At 42.7% G+C, this 23,558-nt stretch overlaps 2 long non-coding RNA genes across 3 annotated transcripts in view; one reads left to right on the top strand and one right to left on the bottom strand.

Moving 5' to 3' along the window:
• LOC116452086 overlaps nt 1-17,836 on the top strand; it is a 149,107-nt gene extending 131,271 nt beyond the window's left edge. Inside the window, exons 10-13 of the long non-coding RNA XR_004243397.1 lie at nt 168-272; nt 14,203-14,321; nt 15,144-15,215; nt 15,759-17,836. This is a non-coding gene — a long non-coding RNA (uncharacterized LOC116452086). The remainder of the gene's footprint in view (nt 1-167; nt 273-14,202; nt 14,322-15,143; nt 15,216-15,758) is intronic.
• LOC116452087 overlaps nt 1-22,606 on the bottom strand; it is a 30,361-nt gene extending 7,755 nt beyond the window's left edge. The window contains exons 1-4 of one of the 2 annotated variants that reach the window (XR_004243399.1): nt 22,461-22,606; nt 14,429-14,479; nt 9,809-13,547; nt 8,256-8,620 (exon numbers count right to left, since the gene is read on the bottom strand). This is a non-coding gene — a long non-coding RNA (uncharacterized LOC116452087). The remainder of the gene's footprint in view (nt 1-8,255; nt 8,621-9,808; nt 13,548-14,428; nt 14,480-22,460) is intronic. The other variant, XR_004243398.1, reaches the window with a different exon arrangement.
• Nucleotides 22,607-23,558: the final 952 nt, after the last annotated feature.

Raw genomic sequence — 23,558 nt, 5'->3', positions numbered from 1 at the left:
CCCTTTTTGAATTATAGCAGTAATTTCTTTCCCACTTCGGCCAGCTGGCTCACAATGCCCAGTGGTGTGATTGTGGAAAATCTTGTGTACAGTTGTAGGACTTGCAGCTACAGATAGGTAAAACTTTGTAACACTTGCTCACTAATTTCTTGTGTTTGCATTCCAAGAGCCACAGTGATGCCCATCCTCACCATGTGCCTACAGAGTGGGAGGAAGAAATAAAATTAATCCCTCTGGATCAGAGCTGTAACAATCCTGACAGAAGGACAGGGGTGAGAGCAAAATCCACCAAACAATAATTCTTGCTGAGGTTTGGGTCTGTGCAGTAAATATATGTTTTATCTTGCTGGGGCTTGGATATAATTGAATGGAAGTTTGTTGGAAAATTAGCCCAGACATGCTGAAAGCTTCACACAACTCGAAACCAGGCAGCTTTGCTTGGTTCAGGTTTAATTATGAATGGTTCACTCAGCCCTGGTAATGACTCACATTCACTAACTAGCCTATACATGAGATGTGACGAAAGTGTAGCTTAGATACACAAAGCATAATTATTTAATGATGAAGTAAAGTTGATTAGGAAGCCTTTAAGCTATTACACTCTTAGTAGGGTATTTTGCAGTCACTGAATAAATGAACATAATTTAATTCTTAAAAGCTGTATAGCTCCTGCTGCTTTTGGAAATTATATGTAGCTAACACGATAGGCTTTTCCCATTATAGAACTCTATATGCTACAGCAAACAGCATACAGAATGCAATGCAATGCCACTAAGAATAAGGAAAACTGTTCTTAGTGACTATCCAGGCTAAAAATGATAGAACTCCCATATCCACTAACAATCGTGAACCTGACAAATCAAGCTTGTAAGCCTGTGGTGTGATCTGAAAACCTAACAAGCTTCCAAGAAGAATCTCTGTTTTAAAAATACATTCTTTCTTCCTGGATTCTTTTTCTTTTTTTTTTTTCCCCTCATGATATGTGCAAGACTAAACAGCCTGAGAACGGCTGTGCCATTGAAGGGACATATTTATATTTTATGTAGCTGTGTTCCAATTATGAAATTGATCCATGGATAAAAATCCCTTTAGGGTGGCTATTAATGAGATTGTCTGCTCTGAGTGCATCCAGTAATGAGATTAGCTATGCATTTATCCTGAGCAGAGATAAACCAAAGGCAAGTTTGTGCCAAGATAAGACAGTTTTGAATGGCAATTAAACATGGGACATAATGTGTGTGCAGATGTCTGTGGGAGGCTGCAGGATGGGAAGTTGGTTTTCATCTGCAGAAGTGTAAGAAGTGCTCCTGAGTGTAACAGGTAGGGAGAAATAGGCTTTTCACAGGAGTGAGATTAAACTCAATCTCAAAAATCAAAATATTTGAATGTGGAATTGACAAACCAGTACTATAAAATGTGCACCCTGGCCTTTTTTGGCTTTTTCTCCACTTATGAAAGGCTTCTAAACACCCTTGACAATTGCTGGCTGCTCAGTGAGACAACACTCGATCAACACTCCTGGAGTTCAGAACACAGCACCTTAACAGCACCCAGGTACAGCCTTGCACCTTGCCTAATGCAGGCAAATCCAAGAGTGATGCTCTGAGACAAATGATCTCAAGCATTTCCTACAGGATTTGCAGCAGAAATGCCCCTGCCATAGTCGTGGCATCGTGGGACACAAAACCTTGCACCAGGAATTAATCAGGGACAGTTTGGGTAGTCTGGAGGAGCAGCCAGAGCAGCCCAGGACTGTCAAATACCCATTTTTCATGAGCTAAATTACTTAAGAAATTTGGATATTTGACACTTCAGCTAGGTGTATTCAAAAGGAATAAACAGATTTCTGCTGTCTATTCACAGACCTCGAAGGAATGGTTGTAAGTTTTTAAAATATCCACTAAATGAGTATTCTATTAAGTGGTGACTGCACAGAGTATATGCAGGAAATGTGTGTGACTGGGGAGCTCTTGAATGTAGCTGTGTACCACAATGAACCTTCTGTTAAAAAGTGCAAAAAACATATGTAGGTGTTATTATATTTAGCATTTTTCTCCCCGAGTAATTTATTCACAGGTAATTACTTGTTTAACTTATTTAAAGTGGCACAGAATCGAGTTCTTATCTGCTGCAGAAAGCTGTTGGATTCCCACCTCTCTCAGGTAAAACACCTGGATCCTTCCACACCCCATCTCTTTTGACAGAACACGGTCAAGCAAAGCCACCCTACAATGTTTCACTCAAAAATAATTCATAGACCTGCCTTTTTCTTAAAAACCGTATTAAAAAGCACTAGAGGAATTCAATAATTTAGCAAGAAATACTGGATTTAGCAGCTTCTCCCGTTAGACTGTCTGTTCCCTGCCAGGACAGCAGACTCTTCCAAAGCCTGTCCTTTGTGTCACATATGGTCACACGCTGCTGAGCACTGACGTTCATTCTCCTCACAGATACTTTGAATCATCAACTTTGTTTTGCCTCTTGGGTTCCCTCCTTCAGAATTCTAAAAAATCAGCTCTCTTCTAAATTAGCATCAAAGATTTGCTGGTTGGGTACAAGATCTCTCAGCTCTTTTTGAAAACTATGCTAATTTTGCTTTTCTATGTCCTTCCTTCACTGCCCCCTCCTGTAATCAGGATCCCGAAGTGTGCTTTCTGATGAGGATTAAGCCATGACCCATGCATGATTGCAGGAAATAAGCCTTTAAAGTGTGCCTAAGTGCTCTGCTTGTTTGAAGCTACTGATCCTTAAAATAGATGTCTGTAAAAATGTGTAATTTCAAATGTTTCTGCAGATATTGCTCCAGTGTGTGTGACAAGGAGACACATCGAGCCAAGTTATATCAGTTATGCTCCATTATATCATGAACTGAGACAAAGGAATCAAAATACACAGTAATACTTCAAATGAAAATTCAACTCTCGTACAGATTCTTTCCCTAGTTACCACTTGCGAAGCATCAAAATATTCCTCTTGATTTTGGGGGTTTATTTTAGCTATTCACCAAAAATCTTTTCTGTGTAAAACGTATTTCATGTATTATGAGAAAGGATGAACAATTATTCCTTGTCAATATTCTCAATATCTTTCACCATTTGAAGTCCAGAGGGTCTGATGTTCATTCTTGTACGGATCATTTCTTCCTTCCAGACCCACCTTATTTTCTTGCTCTCCATCCTTTCTTGTTCCTGTCTCATCTTTTCCAGAGAAGATGATCACGAGTGGGGTTTGTGAGCCGGTCCACCACAGACTGATAAAATTGTAACAAGAAATGCCATTATTTTCTTCTCTGGCATTTTCCACGTTATTCCCATCACTGTTCCCTTGGTTGATCACCTCTCATCTTTGAATGGCTTTTGCAGGAGCCATACACAAGGACTCAGAGATCTTTCTTCTAAATAAGTTTTTATAACAAAGCTGTGTGAACTAAGAAATCAACCAAATCAGAAGAGGCAGGTGGGGCAGAGTCCTTTCTTTGTCTCCCGTGGCTCAGTGCACAAAGCACTTCTGGGAAGCATCAGAAATCTGGGAGAATAGAGCAAGACCAGGACTTCTCCAGGAAACCCCAGTTGTTGGTTTTTGTGACCTTTCTGATCAGAGATAACGTGAAAAGTAGAAGAATAGATTTTTTTCTTTCTTTCTTTTTCTTTCTTTCTTTTTCAGGGGCCTTTTGTCCCTTTGGGGATATCAGATATCAAGAGCCATCATTGGAAGCTCAGTGTACCAAGATGCCCTAGAAATCCTAAGGTACTCTCTGGCATTTTTAAATCCTCAAAACTCACTAAGCTTAGTGGCAAAGCTCTTTAAAGTATTGAGTATATTGATAGAAGTAGAATACTCTTGCTCCCTCCTCATCAGTCTCTCAAGGCTCTTAGTACACAATTTTGGCCTATTTAATGTTACTTTAATCTTAACCAAGTCAAGATAAGGTCAGATATTTCACCTTCACTGAAGTTCTCAGCCCTCTTATGCCTGTGTGCATAGAAACCTGTGAGAAAAACATTTCCATCATTTCCACAGCGATGATCAAAGAAAAATCACAAATGCAATGGACTTCAAAGAAAAGGGCAATGGCCCAAACCTAGCTCTGAGGCAGTGTACACGAAATCAGCGAGATCTGAACTCAATTGCCTAAAAACAGCTTCCAGTTTGCAGCACTGGCTATTTAAGGGAGCAAAGGCTCAAGGTCTTTGGGTACCTGCTGCTCCCTGGGGTGGCAGAGACACGTCTGCAGAGCTGCTCCTGCAGCTGCACTCACCTCTGGACAGGGAAGCTTCAGCAGGAGGGAATTTTAAGTCTTTGGCTTCTCATGTGTGCAAATTGAGAGTCAATGGGAGAAACAAAAATCAAACAAAAAAAAACAGTCCAAAGAAGAGAAACAGAAAAGGAGATGCCATTCTCTGCAGCACCTGTCCCTGGGGATTATTCTGAGCCTGTAAAATCCCCTCCTCACCTTCACCAAGAACATTTATATTCCCACCAATGCTACAGGGGGAGGGAATATGGACACTAACTGCTCTACAGGGCACTGGGAAGGCAGTCCATGCCTTCCCTCCCTTCCTCAGGCTCTGCCAAGTTCAGAACTAGCAACCACACCACAGATGGGAGAGGAATGGGGCTCTGCTGCAGCCTGGCTTGTATTTGACATTGTCTACCAAGGGGGAATGGTCCTAGCCTTGGAAAGCTGCAGCTACATTCTGCTGTGGGCCCAGGCGACGCCCTCCAGCAGCAGTTCCAATGCTTTAAGCTATTTATTTGCCAGGGTATGCTATTTAAATCCACCTTACTAATGTGCATCGCTGCTGCCAAAGGCAATTTTCTGTAGGAGCTTGGGGAAGAGGGGAGATGGGAGAAAAGGATGTATTCCCCCCCCACCCCTCCCCGCCCCGAGCCAGCAATGGAAAGCTGGGAGGTGAAAACTCAAGGGTTTCATTTAACAGAGTTAAAGCCTCCATTTCTGCCCACTGTGGTGCCTGTACAATCATAGAGAAATATATCTTGGTTAAATTTTTGATGAGCTTTCGGCTGCTCTAAATAATTAACCAGGACCTCTCTCATTTGAACACGGGTGCAACTTTTCATGTTTCAAGCGTTTCCCGCCTTAATCACAAGGGAATCGCTCGAGTTATTCAGGTCACTCGATATATTTATTTATTTTCAACATCACCAGTCAAAACAAATTTTGAGCCTTTATGCAGTGAAGGGAGAAAGCAGTTTCCTTTTGGTCTCACTCCAGGTAAATCCCCAGGAGAAGTATGTGTCTTGTTTCCTGTAGCTGAATAATAGAGATTGATAGGTTAATCAGTTCCAATACAACTTACAGGGCAAGAGTGTGCACTCAAATCCTAAGTTTTGACATTCCCCAAGTCCAGGATGTTTCAAAGATGTTAGTGCAGGATATCACAGTGCAGTTTTTGAAAGACAGATGCATTAATAAGGATACTTCTGTATCCCCTCATGGAAAGCAGAGGAGACTGATCCTGCTGTTGACAGGCTGCTTGTATGACAGTCTAACTACTGAAGTCAGTCCTGCTCCACCACCATGTAACAGCATGGAAAATGAGGGCTTAAAAACACTCCTTCTGTCCCGTCATCAAGTGTCACAAGGAGCTGGGCTGTTGTTTTATGCAGAAATCAGACTATCTTGTGAGTATATGAAGTGGCATTAGGTGTATTAAATATTGGATTCAGTCCCTTGATGAGGGACTTTGATCTTCTATCATAAGACTCAGATGTGAAAATTTGACTCTAAAAGCAGATTAGTAAAAAAGCTCCTTCCTAACCATTCCATTCTAGTGGTGCTCAGTAAGTCACAGACTGAGCCTTGAATTCACAGAAAAAACCTGCAATATGAAATTAGCTGTGTTCACTCTGCAAGTGCAGTTGTCTGCAAAGGGGGAGGAAGGGGCATGGAGGTGAGCTGGTGAAAATTTGGCTTCATTTTTCAGCATACCTGCCTGTGAGCTTCAATATCCCATCCCAAAAACGGGACCCACATCAGCCTGTCTCAAAGACATCACAGGAAAACAAACATATCTAAAATTGCAGAGGGCTTCAAAATACCATAGACAAAGGAGCAGGCTGCACTGTCAGCTGAATTTCTAACAAATGTCTACCCAGGGCTTTCAAACTTGTCAATAAATTCAGGATTAATGATCTCAGCTTGTGCCATTTTGTAACTCGTTACTTTAGGCACAAAGCTGGTGAGCTTGTTTAGTCCTACATGACTTTCTTTTCTTCCTGTGGATGGTCACTGCAAAAATCCAAGCCAGTTATTTCCCAGGAGCTGGTTACTGTTGTTTAGCTTTTACCATAACTGAATTTCTGTATATTCTGCTTTCACTAATTTGTCCCCTTTTGCAGTGAAAACTGTCATAACTGCTCGATTTAAAATGCAGACTGCCTGAGAAGGAGCCTCCTGAGAAGTGACAGGTTTGGAGAAGTACTTCGTGTGCAGGAGAGCATTTTAAATTGAAAGCTCTCGATTCCTGCAATGAGACTGGCAGAGCTACATGCTATTAAAACTGGAGTCTTAAAGGATTTTCCTCAAGAAATGTTCTTTGGTGCTGGTCCTGTCTTCAAACAGGTTCTGCAATTTGTAGACATAGGTCAAAATTCACTTGTTTTTCCTTTGATGGTATTGTTGTCAATGCTTATATTTGGCCATAGGTGCCAAAAGTATCAACCAAGATGAAGATCAAAAGCATTAGAACTGGGTAAAGTGCTGTGGTTTCACTGTCTCAAGAGTTTCTTTGCTCCAGCTAAGCATCCACACATTAAAAGCTAACTCAGAAGCATCATCTTACAGCAGAGACAGTGTAAGAAATATTTTCTTCTTTTATGAGAGCATTGCACAAACCAACCGTGCTTGTGAGCCACTCCCGTGGCACGTGAGGCAGAGAGGGGTGCTTAGTGCAAAGTGAGCCAAGGAGCTGCTTTTCTTCTCCAGCAATTACTGCTGACCCCAACTGTGGCCAGCTCAGTCAGGTGGCCACACGTCCACCACCCTCCCAGCACTAAGGACACGAATTTGGCCTCGGGCCTACACACTTGCTTTTCATCTTCGTGTCATCTTTGTGTGACCCCAGCAGGTCACAAAGGGCATCTGAGACTCCTCCAAGGTTTCCATCTCCCTCATCGAGATGCACTAAATATGTTTGGAAAGCTGGCCTTTAACCTGCCTTTGCAGCAGTTCTTGCTCCTCTTTGCCTCTTTTCTATCGAGTGCAGTGTAAATGCAATCCCTCCCTCCACAGCAGCCCCCCGAGCTCTGTGCTCATGGCAGGGTAGGACCCTATTAAGAAGGATCATTTTAGGAGCTCCTTTACTCTGAATAAGAAAAGCAAAGTCCCCCATTATCTCAGCATCTATTTGGCAGTGCTGGCTTAGTGGTTGAGCTCCATAATCTTAAGGGTCTTTTACTAAAAGATTCCATGATCTTATTCAGTCTTTTTCCAGATTAATTTTTATATATCTACATACGTTAGGTCATCTACTATTTCTGTGGGCTAATGCATTGTCATATGTTCTATTTCAGTAACACTGAGTGTGATTTATTAAAATGACACACCACACTCTAGTCTTCAATGCAGGGCTAATTTGTTCCTACTTTTTATACAGTTCCTCACATAATTTCCAACATTCAAGAGAATAAGTATTTATTTTAATCACCGTGCACTGCATATCTAATTTTTTTTCCTAGGTGAAATTTCCTTTTAATGGAGGATGGGTCATGAGAGAGCAATTATATAAGTTATGTGCACGTTGCAGAATAATTTAAAATCAGCTTTAGGTCAATCTTTTTTAATTATCTATTTTATCAACGGTTTTTGACTAGCAATTAAAATAATTGTGTTTGCCTAATACCTGGAAGTGTAATTGCTTTTAGGTGGCCTTTATTCTGATCTCAGTATCACTGCATACTGCGCATGTTTGCATCTGTCTGTGTGGTGACAGATTTGTGGTGACAGCTGGTATAACTTATTTATAAAATGACAAATTATTTTAGGATTTCTTGAAGTTCACAGACTGTAAATATGGAGAAACACCTGCTTGCTGCAGAAAGCTGAAGAAGATCTGCTAAGTCAAAGGGAAACTGTGTGAATTGGTGAAGAGCGCTTCACTAATGCGACAAAATCCCGTGGGCCATCCTTATGCTGGTCCAGGTTGCAGGCAGGGCTTCATGGACGTAAATTTTAGCTACAAAGTCCCTGTTGCTGAAGTCAGATGTGACCAGGAGGGTTCCCAAAGCCTCACCTGGGGCCCACAGGGAGAAACAGCCTCCTCCTGGTGTTCAGAGCAGGAGCCAAGTGGAAGTGCTTTGAGTGGCATCTGGCAAAGTCCCTTCACAGAGCCCAGATGGAGCCAAGCAGTGCCCAAAACACACATGTCCTTCTGTGTCCTGCAAGGAAAAATCCTCTCTGTGCTTCATTTTGGGCTTTCTCAAGCAAAGACTGCAGCAAGTGGCCCAGGGCTGTTTCCACCCCAGCCCTAAGCGTGCCAAGGCTGTCATGGTCACTGCAGTAGGAGTCTCCCTCTGAAGCCCCCTCGTTAACAGAGAAGGATGAGTTCATCAGCAGGAGGCTTCACTGGTGTGGAGTCTGGGATGTCCAGCTGATGGGCTACAGAAAGAATAGAGAGAGCCTCTGGTAGCAATTAGCCCCTGGTAGAAATTCCCAGCAGGAGGAGCAGGAGTAAACAGGTGAATTGCCTCACAGGAGCCCTAAGCAGGCAGAGCAGTACTGCAGGCACAGATTGAATTGCACAATCAGGCACTGAGCACACAGAGCCTGCTGTGCATCCCTGCAGCACCAGCCATGGTCAGTGGCTGTGTCCTGGGAGAACAGACAATGAAAATAACCCACTACACCCCAGCTGATGGGGGTTCTGCCTTTAAAAATAAGTTATCACATGTGCCTGAATGAAGCCTACCTAGACACAGCCTTCTAACAGACAGATAAACCACTACGCACCTCTCTCAGAGGCTATTCTCACAGTCACTTTCATACATAATAAAGATACTTATCAGCATCACTTAAAAAAGATGATATTGGTTTAAATTTAGCATCCTGAAATCCCACTCATAGAAACATCCATTTATCAGCTACTTAATGGCCTCTTGCTTGAAGGGCAGCTTCTTTTCTAATCTGATGGATGGTTTCATATTGTCCAGGTGAGTTCTTGGTTTCATTCAGCAGCCCTGGGTAAGTTAGGATTTTTGGCCCATTATATTCTGAATATTATTCGGCCACCAGTGAACATCAATGCCTAAGCTCTGTGCCAGCTCTGATTACTGTTGTGCACTGGTCAGCCTGTTGGGTACAGCCTGCAGGATACATGGCCAATGACCACTTTGGTGTCAGGCCAAGTGTGGCCTGGACAGGAATATTTAAAGTTTCAATGCTCATAATAAAGCAATATAGCAGCATATCAATTACAACGAAATTAGTTTCAGAATTGCTGCTGGATGCAAATGTACATAGCATTGACATTTATTTTCCTACCAAGAAAGACTTAATTTTGTTTTTGAGAGTGACTAAGGATATTGGCATAGCACTTTGTGTTTTTCAAATTGTCTCTATTTGAAAAATGAACTATCCCTCAAGGAAAATTAAATGAACCTTTTTCTTTGTTCTTTCAATCCTTCTGCTGGAAGCCCAGTGCTGTAACTGCATGTAAGCCAGAGATAGACAGGTTGCTCCTTTGAGCATTGATTTCCCAAGAAGCATATAGACAAAAAAAACCTCTAGCAGGAATAAAACTGAACAATTCAGACTACCCTCATTGTCAGAAGAAATGCAGGAACTTACTGTGCACATGAGGGGATAGGACTTGGTCAGACCATGTGGGGATGCACAGGAGGTTGCACAATTTCAGGAATAAAAAGAGAGAAGGGGATAAGTGAACTGGCTCAAAGGTAGTGGCAGGGAGACACAAACCCCAGAGATCACCCCCACACCTGGTATTACCCCTTAGAAAATTTCTATCTCCATTTAGGGCCTTTCATCCTGCTTGCAGCATCAATTTCACTGAACAGAGCAGTGTTTCTGAGTAGCTTGCTCCTGTCAGACTTTGAAAATACTGTGGAGTGTTTCTCCATCAACAGAAAACCTTCCTCCTGGCTTTATCTGTCTCGACAATAAGAGTGCACAGCACACAGGGTGTGTGCAGCTTCCCCCAGCCCAGACCCAGAAGTGTTGGGGTGGACTCACCCTCACATCCTTGTGCTCAGCCCTAGAACAGAAAGGCTGCTGCCATCCCTTCTGCTCTGCAGAGACTCACCTTATCCTCTGCTTCCATGTGGTTTTACATTCCACCCCTTCAGTCACGTTTTCTACCCGCAAGCACATTTTCTGCTTGTTCACTTTGGCATCCTCTTTGTCTGAGTGTGAACACACAGGTCTATGCACACTCCTGTGCTCTTCCTGTGCATTTTTACACGTAGCTGTATGTTTGTATTTCACTTGTGATTGTTTCCTTCCTGCTGCACTGAAAAGCTGTAAACATTCCAATTTCTTCTGGCACGTAGAAGCAGCTATGATTACAACTGTGCTAGTCCGGTGATAACAGCTGACACATCCATTTCTGATCACAGCTTCTGTGGGCAGCCTGCCTCTCACTCTCTATTTGGTAAGGAAAAATAAGGGTTCTTCACAAAAGATAAAACTGTGTCAGCTTGCACTCACCTCGGGAGATGCTGAGCTCTGAAGCAGGTGAGCTTAATGCTAGGATTGAAGTCACACAGCGTTAAGCTGAAAGTTGCAAACACATTTTTAGGTACATTAGGATCAGGTAGTTACAAGACTCTTAAAATAAACTCCAGAAGTTCTGCTTATATAGTAAAATGATATAGTTAAGCTGAAAATAGATTGGAGTGACATAAAAACATATGTACTTATGTGGAAAAGACTTTTTCTGTAATCACCCTCTGTCTTCATATAAACAGATGCTCACAGCATTTAATCCTGAAATGGTACAAATCTGAAGAGCACCAATAACCTCCGATTTCTTCAGCTGTATCAATATTACAGCTACCTCTATGTTATCATATCAAAAGCAGTACCAGGATTAGAGACAGGTCATTTGTGATCTGTATATGAATGCATTGAAGTATACATGAATCTAAAAAAAAAAAAAAAAAAAGCAGCTTCATTTAAAAAAAAAAAAAGGCAGCTAAAAGATTACCAGAACTCAGAAAGTGATATTGAAAATTGACACCTGAACTGGCTGGGAGGGTGTACTGTGACACTGAAACTCCAGTTCTAAAGGATTGGATGGATAGATTAAAAGGGGATAACACAGATGATGGAGATTTCAAAACCAACAATTTCTCTGACATTGAAAAGGATTTCCCCTTGCACAGGCAGCTGCACTGCCAGGACTGCAAAAGGGAAGCTGTTCCCTGCCTACTTTACATTTCAACAGTGCTTAATTTAGCTTAACTTCGTCCACTGGGCCTGAAACTGTCTCAAGCACTTGAGAGGTTCTGCAAGATCAAACATAGATTTTCATATCTATTTGCTCTAGAGTTTATTGTGTATTATCAGGAAAATTTGTGATTGGAATCAGGCTTTACTGGCTGACAATACTCACAGTTTGTCAAGAGCCCTGCATTTACTGCCCAGCATGACATCAAAATGCAGGACACTGACATCTTCTCCCTCAGCAGTGAGCTCACACTTCAGCTGCAGGGGTTGAGGGTCTGAGGTCAGGACAAAACAGAGATCATTACAGAGACACCCCAGGTAGCTCGCTCAGACCTGTTCTGACAGGAGGGCCGAGGTGGCAGTATGTCTGTCTCACCCCCAGGTCTTTATCTCTGCAAGTACATACAGAGACAAGAGCAACCTCTGTCCCTGTGGGCAGAGATGTGGGTCCAGGAGCCATCAAGGAATGGACCAGCCAGAACCAGCAAATGAACAGAGCCAGCACAGTGCCATGAGCTGGTTTTGACCACAGAGCTCCCCTGTGGCTTTCAGAACCCCTTACCCACAAGTTCCCAGTGGAGTCCGTTTCCAGCACTGTTTGCTGCCGTCGGTCTCCTGGGTTTTTCTCCAGCAGACACATCGCAGGCCTGTCCTTCCTGCAGGACCTCAAGTCACGCCAAAAGCCATGCTGTGCACCTGTGGCATGCCCCAAACCTCCTGCAGGAGTAACAGCCCAGCCCAGACAGAGCCACTGTGATGTTTTGAGTCCACACAGCACAGAGTGCTCTGCGTTTCTGTGCCAAGCCCAGCCACTAACTGAGCTCGGAACAGCTCCAGGGGCCCTGCAGACCAAACACAATTCCAGTGAACTGTTAGAGCTCCTTCTTGGAAAGGACCACTAGGACTGCAGAGCAGGGTGAGATGCCATTTGTACAAACTGTGTCGCCAACAGTGCAGAGGGACTTGCAGTCTGTGGTGAAAGCAGCGTGTGGGCAGCACACGGAGATCAGCTCTTCTGAAATCCTTCCAGACCTGCTGGTTCCTGTGCAAGTGTTTAAAAGTAGCTGGGTACATGGACAAGTCCCACTGCGTGACTTTTTGGCAAACTGAGTTGGTTTGAATGGAATGGAGCTTAGTAATCAGTCCTGCTCTACCACTGTGCTGTTCAGAACCATGGGCTCCATCTCCACAGAGCTACGTCAAAGAGCTACCACCCTGCTCTGGGACTCAACATTCAAACACAAATAACTCATATGAGATGATTTTTCTTTCTTAGCTGTATCAGAATGCACTGGCACTGCTTAATCTTTTGCTGATTGACTTTAATGTTTGGCTTTTAAAACAAGGGCATGCTCAAGTTCTTAAATTCCAGGAGCACGAGCAGCAGCGAGCGAAGTGCTTGCAAAGCAGCTTTGCTGACTGCACCTGCTGGGGTTCGCTGCCATGCATCACTCCTGGGGAGTGTGTGCAGCAGCAAAAACACCCAAGTGCTGGGGAAAATTCTGTCTGCATCACCACAGCTTTTCAGATTTTTGTAATTTTATTTTTATGAATATGAAAACACGTTTATGGTATGTTTACAAACACGTGTGAATAATTTTCACGTGCTGCCTTTGAAGAGTGATGAGGGAGTTTAACATGGAAGGGCTGAACAACACCTGGTGGTTTCATACAAGATGCTGAAGGTGATGTTTCTTGCATAATAGATCACCTGTAAGAAACTGAATGAGGCCCTGAGATGGTTTTGAGATTTTAAATGAAACAAGGTTAAAACCATGCGATGTTAGCTTTGTCACGTTAAATGTGTTTTCTGTCTCTGCATACACTTATAATTCTTCTTCTCATTTTCACAAACACAACTTGGAACAGACATGCTCTAGGACCACAGTAGAAACAATATAAATAATACAAATAAAATCCTCTATACAGAAAAATAAAGACAAGATTAGTTTATACTTCCATCTAAAACTTACCTGGCTGTCCTTTAATCATGTTACAGGACACAAAGAGCCATAAAAGTTGCCACCTTTCTGAACTTGGGAGAAATGCAGAATGGGTGCATAACTTTGTGAAGGACAAAAGGATCTGGGTTCAGGTGATGGTTCCCATCTCTGCCACAGAGCTGCAATATAATGAACAGTTCAAAGGTGTCAGAATCTGTAGTGAGGTTAAAGGCCAGGAGCAGCACATACAACTTGTAAAAAAGAGAAAAAACAGACAAAGCTGCTTCCTATCACCTGTTGGATCTGGCTGCTTTACAGCCCTGTTTTTTTGTACAATTTTAACTCACAAGAGCAATTTAATAATTTATTCTGGACCTGATATCCTATAAACAGCCTCTCTGACTATTTCAGAAGGAGCAGATTTCCCAGCACTGGAGGGCTGGATACCCTTCAGACTGGGCACCCACCATTGCAGAGGCTGGTATTTAAAAATTCAGACACCAAGAATTTTCAGTCTTTATCAGCACCCAACAGACTCCTTTGTTTGAATCTTTAATTCCACCATTAGGCACAAAAGTCTGTTCAAATAACGTGGGTTTGGACATTTCACCTTTTGCCTGTTTTAAATTATCTTTATAAATCACCCAAAGAGTTACTGCCTTAGAATAACCTGACTTACACCAGCCTGGATGCAGCACCTACTCCTCTGCAGGTACCACTTGCACAGCTTTGTTCTGTGCTACTCAATTAGCAATTTGTCAAATACCCCTCCCTAATAATACATTAGATATCAACATGAAGAACTCAAACTATCTCTCTTCTCTGCGTTCTCAGTGTCTGAAGCTGTGCTGATTTATTCCAGAGGAGGCAATGCTCCTTGGAGAGCAAGAGCATGGATACAGGGTGTGGCATGGCTGGATGACCCCAGCCTGCAGAGGCATAGTGGCATTAAGGTATATTTCGTTAATTTTTCCCCCCTAGGACATTCTCTTTGCTGGGCAAGGCTAGTGAGTGACAGCCTTATGTAGACACAAATTTAATTGCTGATTTAGATACTTACAGTCCAGGCACAGATTCTTCTTTCATGTTGTTTAGTCCAAACAAAGCAAATCTAAAGGAAGAAGGAAAGGCAGGAATATTCAGTTGCAATGGGAAGCAGAGTTCACTGCCCTGAGATTATTGCCCCAGGCACGGCTGGAACAGATTCACTCCAGCAGTGTCCTGCCACACTGAGTGTCTCCTGCACCCTCAGGTCACCACCTTTTCATCCTGCCACCCAAAATGCCCTGTCAGACACCACTTAGCAAAAGGCCACGAGTGATCCACGGCCCCCAGCACCAAGAGGGGTCGGGAGAGGGTGGTGACGCTTGGGCACAATGTTCTGTGTGGCTGTGGCTGGTGCCACGCGGGCTCCAGGGCTCAGAGCTGCCCCTGAGTCTTTGGCTGAATTCAGAGCTCAGCAGGGAGTGGTGGCTCCAGCTTCTCCCACCCACAGCACTCCAAGTGCCACAGCCCATCACTGCTGTCAGCTGCCAGGCACAATTCAATCGCTTTTGCAGAAGCTAATCTCTTCACAGCAGCGTTTATACACAAATTAATGAAAGATCAGAATATAAAGATGTTCATTTTTGATTAGTTGCCCATTTACAGGAAATTCAGTTAAAACTGTTTAGTTTTATCCTCACTAGACAAAATAAGCTCGACAGGATATTTTAGCCTCTGGATTACGTAGATAACGCACAGAAATGTCATTTACGTTTTCATTCTTTTCACAGAGCAACAAACCCATGCTTGCAAGCAAATTAAAATTCAGAACTTAATTGGATTTTTATATTCTCTTTAAACAGGTAATATTGTTTTTCTTCTTTTTATTATTGTATCTGAGCATTGGGTTTCATTTTGAGAGTGTGCCACTGAAGGTGAGAGGCCCTCTGTGCTAAATGGTTCATTTAACACCATTAAAATCTACGTTTCTCCAACATGTTTGAGGATTTAGATTGTTGAATGCCAGCATTTCAGTATTGTTAAACAACAGAAAGGCTATGGAAAATTACTTTCTTGGGTGTAGGCATGAACACACTTATGTGTGCATGCATACAGCCACACAAACACATGCATGTACATTGTTTATCTGCTTGCCTGTGCACACATACACTTATACACCCATTTACAAACGTGTGTGTGTATCTGTGCATGCAAATGCAGACAAAACGTTCCAATAATTTATCTCTGCATGGTCACAATTTGCCGTAACTTGACAAGCCATTTGAGAAAAAAAACCAAAACACATATTTTGTTTGAGTATTTCTGAAAACTTACTATGGTATGAAAACATTGGAAATAATTCACTATTCCCTTTTTTTTTTCTTCTTCTTTCTGCTTATCGTAAGCTTTACCAAGGTGGCACTTTCTGATCCTGTATATAAGAACTGATCTCTGATGGTGACAGTAAAGCCCAGGTCTCCCATATCCCACTGAGGTGAAATTCTTATTAAAGCAGAGTAAGAAATATCTGTGAGAAAACTTCACTTCATATTTTCATTGAAGAAGATATTGAGAATGGGACTCTGGCAGGAAACAGCATTTTTAAGGATGAGCAGAGGGAAAAGCCACCTTGATGAGGTCACCTCCAGGTTATATGGTCATTACTTACACTCTGTGTTGGAGAGGAGCAACACAGTGCCAACAGATCTGCACTTTGGATCTCACAGCACAGTTCTGTTTTGTGACACTGGAATGGAAGCTTTCACTCCATACAAGTCATTTGATTTCAGGAAAATATCTGAAGTAATGAAAATGTTAGGTGATGAGAACATTTCTTGGCCAGCAGCTCTGGCTGCTCCCCTGAGCGCTCTTGGCACAGTGGGAATCAGGGAGGCCATTCCTGTTCCGTCCCCAGGAAACAGGGCCCTGCTTTATCCCAGGGTGACAAAAGACTTATTGCAAACATACATCTTCCCACTCATCTAGTGAACGCTTCATGACCCTGAGGAACTCACTGAGGTGGAAGCATGATTCAAAAATCCTCAGTGCTAAACAAACAGGCTCACACTGATCCCAGTTCTTCCTCTCCTCGGGTTACTTCTGGTCAGCGCAAGTCAAACATCACACCCACACCTGAAAACCTCCCCACTGCAGATCTGTGTGGGGTGAGGCAGGAGCAGAAAGGCATTGCTAACTGAGGGCCTAATTATAAAACTGCCAGTACCTTTGGGAAATAACTGATCGCAAATGTCAGCTCATCAGCAGGGTTGGAGCATTCTTGCTGAAGTATAAAATTCTCAGCATTAAAACTCTGCACTTCACATTGTATCATTTTCAAGTGCATGCCTTAAAACTGATCGCGCCAGACATCTTCCCCTGTGTTTTCCCTTCTGAAACCAATGATGCCAGTTTTAACACCTGCCACAAGCACATAGGTGTGTAAATTAAAAATGTACTTTGCCTCCTCAGTGTTGACCTTCCTTACAGATTATTACTGCACTTACATCTACCTGAGGCAGAACCTCCACACATTCAGTGCAACAAATCCCTTGCATCATTTGAAGATTTGCCCCTCATTTTATAAGTCATGTTTATTACAGATTACAACATGAGTAAGGACTCGGAATTACTTTTCAAAAATTAACCTTCTCCACACAAACAGACTTCTTTATTACCTAAGTAATAAAGAAGTAATCAAAGAATAAAAGTCCCAGTTTGGTGCTACTTCTTCTTCAGGATTTTGCCTGGCTACTTCTCTGCATTCCTTGGGAATTCAGAATCAAGCATATGAGTCTGTCAAAAAGCCATTTTTTCCTTATTTCTGCCCAGAGTAAAAAAAAAAAAATTAAATGAGGGTATAACAGGAAAATCTGCTCCTATCAGGAGACCAAGTCCCACTTTGTAGTCATCAAAGCTTTGTCTAATTCAAATTACTTTGGCATAACTGTCAAAATTTGCTCTTCCCTGCTGATTCATCTCAGATGTGTGGCATTTCTCCCTTCTGATTAGCCCAGAGATGGACCTGGCCAGCCTCACTCACACGTGGTTCCAGCACAGCTCTGTGCAAGGTGGGGCAGAAACATCAACTGCTCTCCCATCCTCCTTGCCAGCCTCACACTCGGCTGAGACATCCAGACAACATGGACATGAAAGAGGCCCACAGAAACAGTCACAGAAAAAGTCATTTTTCGTTGTGAAAGAGTTTTCTAAGCGTTTTTCCCCCTCTCCCTTTCTTTTGTTTTTGCTTTTAATTAAAAAATTTTCTGGTACTGTAGAAAGTCAAAGTTCTCTTTAAAGCACAACCTCATATGAAGATAAAAAGTAAAACACAGTTGGCAAGAGAATTTTTCATTTGTATCTCCAATGTGTCAGTTGGAAATCCCCAGTGACAATGCTGATCCATGTCACGATTAAAAACTCCATAACCAGTGATGGATATTGGGATTCAAAGGTCTGTTGAAATTAAATAGGAAGTACAAATATATTTCTCTTGCATTTGTGGTTTTCCCTGTGCCATTTTTTAAAACAGTGAAGACTTTCTGAGTATACCCAGTATCTGTTTCTCTAGCTGTGGTTTAAGCAGTTAAAATCAGCTCTTTTTATTCTGTGCAAATGACTGGAGTGGGCTACAGAGCGCTCAGCACCCACAAGCCACATAATTCTACTAGAGCAAGGGATACCCATCAGCTTCTGACTAGGCACTTTAGCTAATTGTGTTAATAAGACTAAGTGAAATCCAAGTGCTCTGCAAAAGGAAGAGACATTTATCAGCAACCCTCTGTAGGGCTGGAGGAGGGAATTATTTCTGTTTTCCAGGTGACAGGGAAGGCTGGCCAGGGACTTACCCAAAGTCACACCAAAGTCCGTGGTTCTGGCCAGCCCCTCCTTGCCTTGTAGGGTTGGGGCAGCTCCTAACCCCAGTGCACAGGTAAATGTGGGCTCTGCAAGGATCCAGTGGCTGTCAATCCAGCAGGGAGTTGTTACTGATCACTAAAATCCAACTCCCAAAAAGATTCGTGGAGGTGCAGAGTTGTGCAGAAAGCAGCTCGTCAACAGCGCCAGCAGAGAGGAGAATTCACTGTGAGACTGCAGAGCTAAAACACTTCAAAGTGTCAAGGCAAGATGACAACCGACAGGCAGAGTTGTCTCTGCAGAGTCAGGACGTTTCATGGAGAACACATCCCACACAGTTATCCCGGTGGTTTGACTGCAAACACGCTGCTCACTGGCACAGCCAGGGCAGGGCCCAGGCTCCCAACAGATGTGACACCAGAGGAGCTGGGACAATCCCCGTGGTGATGGGGGTGTGGGTGGGTGAGCACTCAGGTGCTGCCCAGAAATGATGTGTGTTGTAATTCTGGACTCTGTGGCTCTCTCACAGTGTCTCCTAACCCCTGGGCGCACCTGCTCTGGAATAAACTGCAAAGCTCAGATACGCGCATTTCAAATAAATTATGTTTCTGAAGCGTCATCAGCAGTACTTGGGAGAAAAAAACCCACACCTTTTCCCTATTCTAGAAAACCTTGTGTTGTTGAAATGGTTTTCTTCTTGAGCATCTAATATTGATGCTTACGGGAAAAGCAGCAGCAGGGAAAGGGAGCCAAGAAATACCATTTCTAGTCATAGGTCAGAATCCCTAGGAAAGAGGAAGCTGGTGCTATCCTCTTCACTAACAGGAAAACAGAGGGAAAAACTTTCTTACTTTCTTTCACTAGCTAAAAACTAATTTTATTTCATTAAATTATACTTTAAAACAGATGTCAATGGAGTGACCATAAATCTGACTCCTTGAAGGCAGTCAGTTGAGCAAGGCTGGTTTAAATCAAGAGGTTTTTGTGTGCCAATGTATTAAAGTACTTCATCCAGCTGTGTGATTTTATAGTTTTAAGGTTACTGTGGCAAGAAGTTGATGCCCTTCATATCATCCCTGGACAAGCCCAGTATAGGCCAACACAGCTATACATTCTAGAGTTCCCCAAGTATATGTATTTTTCACACTTCTTCCCTCCCACCCCACATCACCCAAACCAGAAAATTCTACACAATACTCATAGCAACCTCAACACCTCTGGCACTAAACCCCACAGAAACATGCTGCAGAAGACACCAATGTTCCTTGCACTTATAGAAATGTGGCCAGGTACATTAATGAGCCATTACAATTTGCCACCTGCCCGTTGCTGTTGCAGGGAGCTGTCAGAGGCACGGCGTGCTGCGACTCTGCTCTCGCTTGCAGAGATCCATGTGATGCCTCGAGACTGAACCTGCTTTAAAACCTTCTGCCTGGTGAATGGAGTAATTTGTAGCAAGATCTAAAAATCATGGATTTTCCATACCTTATCTCCAGTCTAAAATATAAGCTCAATATCTCTAATGCTTCAGAGGCAGGGGATAAAGGCGGAACGTGCCCTGTACGGGGTTTGTGTGTGCTCCTCCTGCCGATCCCATTTGTTGTTTCGCCACCTCACCGCCCCACGCAGCATCTCAGCACCAGCAGCTCGCTGCAGGGGTATCATCCTAATCAGAGTTATCAAGTCCATCTTGATTTGTACACGATGCTGCACACCCCTGTGCAGGCTGGGGACCATACATCATCCCCCCTGTGCCCCCCCAGACGTAGCTCAGCTACTACTGCTCAGCTCAGATCGAGTTGTGAAGGAAAACAGAAGGTCACCAGTGGCTTACAGCAAATCTGCTGATTCTGTGCCAAAACATTACTGCTTCTCCCCAGCAGTCATCCAGCTCCCTGGTAGATTTACCAGCTTACACCTCTTTTCTTAAACTGGAGCTCAATAAAGTCGTCACGGATCCACACTGTTTAGAAACTCAGGGCATTTGCTGTTGGACCAACTCTAAAAGTTTTGTCAGGAAGCAGTGAATGAGCCCAAAATTAAGCCATGAAATACACTGTATCCACACATTACAATACAGGAACTGACAGGTAACCATAAACACCTTCACAAGTGTTACACCAACAAGTACAGCCTAAAGGGGAGGAAAGATTTTTTGGTTTTTTCTTTTGTCTGGACTTCTGAGACATAGCCCTGCTTTGAAAATATTGATTTAGAATTCATTAAGAAACAAGAGCCAACAATATCAAACTTTCTCCTCTTTCTTCTTGAAAACCCAATCACAAGTACAGCATGATTTTAAGGCACGAGAGATTTTGATTTTTCCAGTAATTCTGCTATCTAGTTGTGCTGCTTTAATTAGCTATCAGCAGCACTTAATTTATTTCTAGGGTATTGTTGCCAGCTTTATACATATCTCTACCAACCAGTGAAAAAAAAAAAAAATCACAAAAATAGACCTACAAAAATTAATCTTCCTGTTCCCTCTGCAGAGATATTAAAATGGTAATTGCATTCTTTATACCTCTGAAACCTGGTTCTACTTCGAGATACTTATCTGAAAGCCCAATGAAATTGTGTGATAGCAATTGTTGATGCTACTTACACATTACTGGGGGTTATTGAGATCTGATAGTAATCATGATATTGTAAAATCTTCACACAGTGATGCCATAGTTCATCAGTGCCTTTGATTTTTATACTGCTGGGTGATTGCCTGGACAAATAAACTCCACTTATTAATTCTTAGCATCATATTACCTTTATTTACTATAGCACGAGAAAAAAAATCTTGTCATTTCAAAGGTACTACACCCAGCTGGCAACACAGGAGTTTTTTAAAACCCCAGACCTTAAACACAGACTGCTTCCCCACGGGCACAGGTTGTGTGGTCAGATCCCACTTTACTCCTTACTGGAATTCACTTCCCACAGAAATCCCTTCTGCTCAGAAGCCCACGAACTGCCAGGACATGGCTGCAGTTGGTTGCTCTCCCCTTGGAAAGATCAGACCCACTTTGATTTCAGCCTTATGGGGCTTCTCAGAGGAACTCTGTGATGTGGGGTCTGGCAAAACCAGCCTCCCCTCATCGCTGGGATGTGTCACCTTCACACACCAAACACTCCACAGACAGGAAGGGTGGTGGAGTTTTGCCCTTTGATATCAAGTTATCTGAAGATTTTTTCCACAGACCCATGCCTAGAAAAGCTAAGCAAGAATTATCAACAGCTTAGCTGGAGGCACCTTCCTTACTTGTGACCCAGAGAGGTTCTCCAGCAAATGGAGGTCTTGTGGAAATTCGGTATTTTTTATTCCAGAGAAAGCAGTATCAAAAAAAGAAAGAAATGAATAGGTTACACTCTTAAAAACTCCTCTAATATTTGGATTTATTTCAGTGTTGTTTGGCAACTTCTCACAATAAGCAGTTTCAAATGCCCTAAAGTAATTGCAAAAGAAACCCTATTAAGAGACCCTGATGAGGGAAAACTATTAAAATTGAATATACGCTTTGCTCTGATGAATCTCCCCACTTCATTTTTGCAGCAAATAATATAGTTCCACCTTGTTTTTCCCTTTCACCAGAAGTGTGAATTATAGTCCTATAAATTCACCCTTACTGTCAATTAAAGTGAATAAACATTGTGTGAGCAAATTAGGAAGAGATACAACAATTCAATATCAGGGTTAGTTACGGAGAAGACTTTTTAATGAACATAAATTGATATAATTAAAATAAATTTGCTTGTATGTTCCTAAAGTAGATGCCTTGCAAAACAAACACTGGGCCAAAGCTATCTTTCCTCAGATTAAATGGGAGCTTCCTGCTCTCTGGGATTTCAGAGATTTCTAAGGCTGGAAGATGCAGCATACTTTGTTAAAGGAATGCAACAGAAGAGATAAAAATTCAGCTTTTTGTTAAATTTCATTTTTCTCCCTAGCACCACCTTCTTTTTGCAGAAGGAAAGGAGTAAATAAAAAAGCCTTTCAGCATTATTTATCCTTTAGAGGCTGGCAGTCGGTCGCTTCTCTGAATTCTCGTTCTTGCAAGTTGTGATGCTTGTATGTCAAGACCACATTTAAAATCAACATGCAAGGTGAGAAAAGCATCTTCTACTCTTACAAAATCTCCCTCCCCCTCTTTCTTTGTGTCCCTGGAATAATAGCAATAGGCTAACATCACTTTTGACTGTGTAAGGATGCAAACAATGAGCCATGTGAACTAATCTATCTGACAGCACACCATGCTTTTCCTCACCTTCTCTCGGGCTTCTCTAGGTTCCCAAGCTGAAGCCCCACTGTCTTTGTCAGGCATATTCTCCAAATCAGCTTCCATTTCAGGAGTTCTCCTTCACACAGTAAAATTATTCTGGCTGGAAAATAGAGAAAGGATTTTTGTGTGTGTGCAACAGCATCATTGACAATTAGTGCCTTTGGCATCCCCTCTACAGTGAGAGGAATTTCACTCTGTGGATAAATAGAGAGCTTAGGTTTCCAGGGCTGTCAGCCCTTAACAAACAATAAATGCATGCACCAGTGTAGAAGGGAATATAAATCAGAACAGCAGCTTGAAGGTTCTTTCTTAATAACAAAATGTGTGTTTATCTCCAGGAAAAGAAGGCCCAGCAGCTAGCAAACACCACAAAATTCCCACACAAGGTGGCATTGTCTGTGGCTCTTAGAAAGGTAAAACATGCTTGAATAGATGTCGGTGCTCTTAACACCAGAGACCCGCACGCTTAGAGAGAGGCAATCACAGCACACTATTTCTCCCGAGGCCCTACAAACTATTGTTCCTTATAACTGCAAGCATAAGATTCAAAAACCTTTTCATTGCCTTGATGAGTTGGTTTGCAAACTGGCAGCACACCAGCCACTGGCTTAGGCTGCGTGACACCATATGGACCATTCCTAAATCCCAAAGCACACGTCTCTCCGCCCTTAGAGGATGATGCCTTTGATAAAGGCAGATAGCTGGGAAGCCTGATTCTGTGATTTACAGAATGCTTTTAGGGTGGGGCAGTTCTGCTCCTTTCACTGAATACCTTTTTCCTCCTCCCCTTCTCTCCTCTGATTTTTCAAGGTTATTATCTCAATGCTTTTTCCTTGGCACCAATTCCTCTGAACTTGAGTTCACAATGACTCACAGCAGGGAGGCACAGAGAGATCCACCACCAGAAGCTTTCTCCCTGGAGGAGCTTCACGATGCTGCCTTTTATGTAGCAAGTTGAAATGCTGGCTTAATGGCACACACCTCTTAAAACATCCCTTTCTCTCATTTCTTCACCCCAGGGACCCTAGGCATGGAGATGGATCTCCACTCTCCCTATCCCACCCTGCCCACTGGAGAGGTGTG

The sequence above is a fragment of the Corvus moneduloides genome, chromosome 16 (genome assembly GCF_009650955.1).
Source record: "Corvus moneduloides isolate bCorMon1 chromosome 16, bCorMon1.pri, whole genome shotgun sequence".
NCBI lineage: Eukaryota > Metazoa > Chordata > Aves > Passeriformes > Corvidae > Corvus > Corvus moneduloides.
This window is presented reverse-complemented; position numbering and strand designations above follow the sequence as displayed.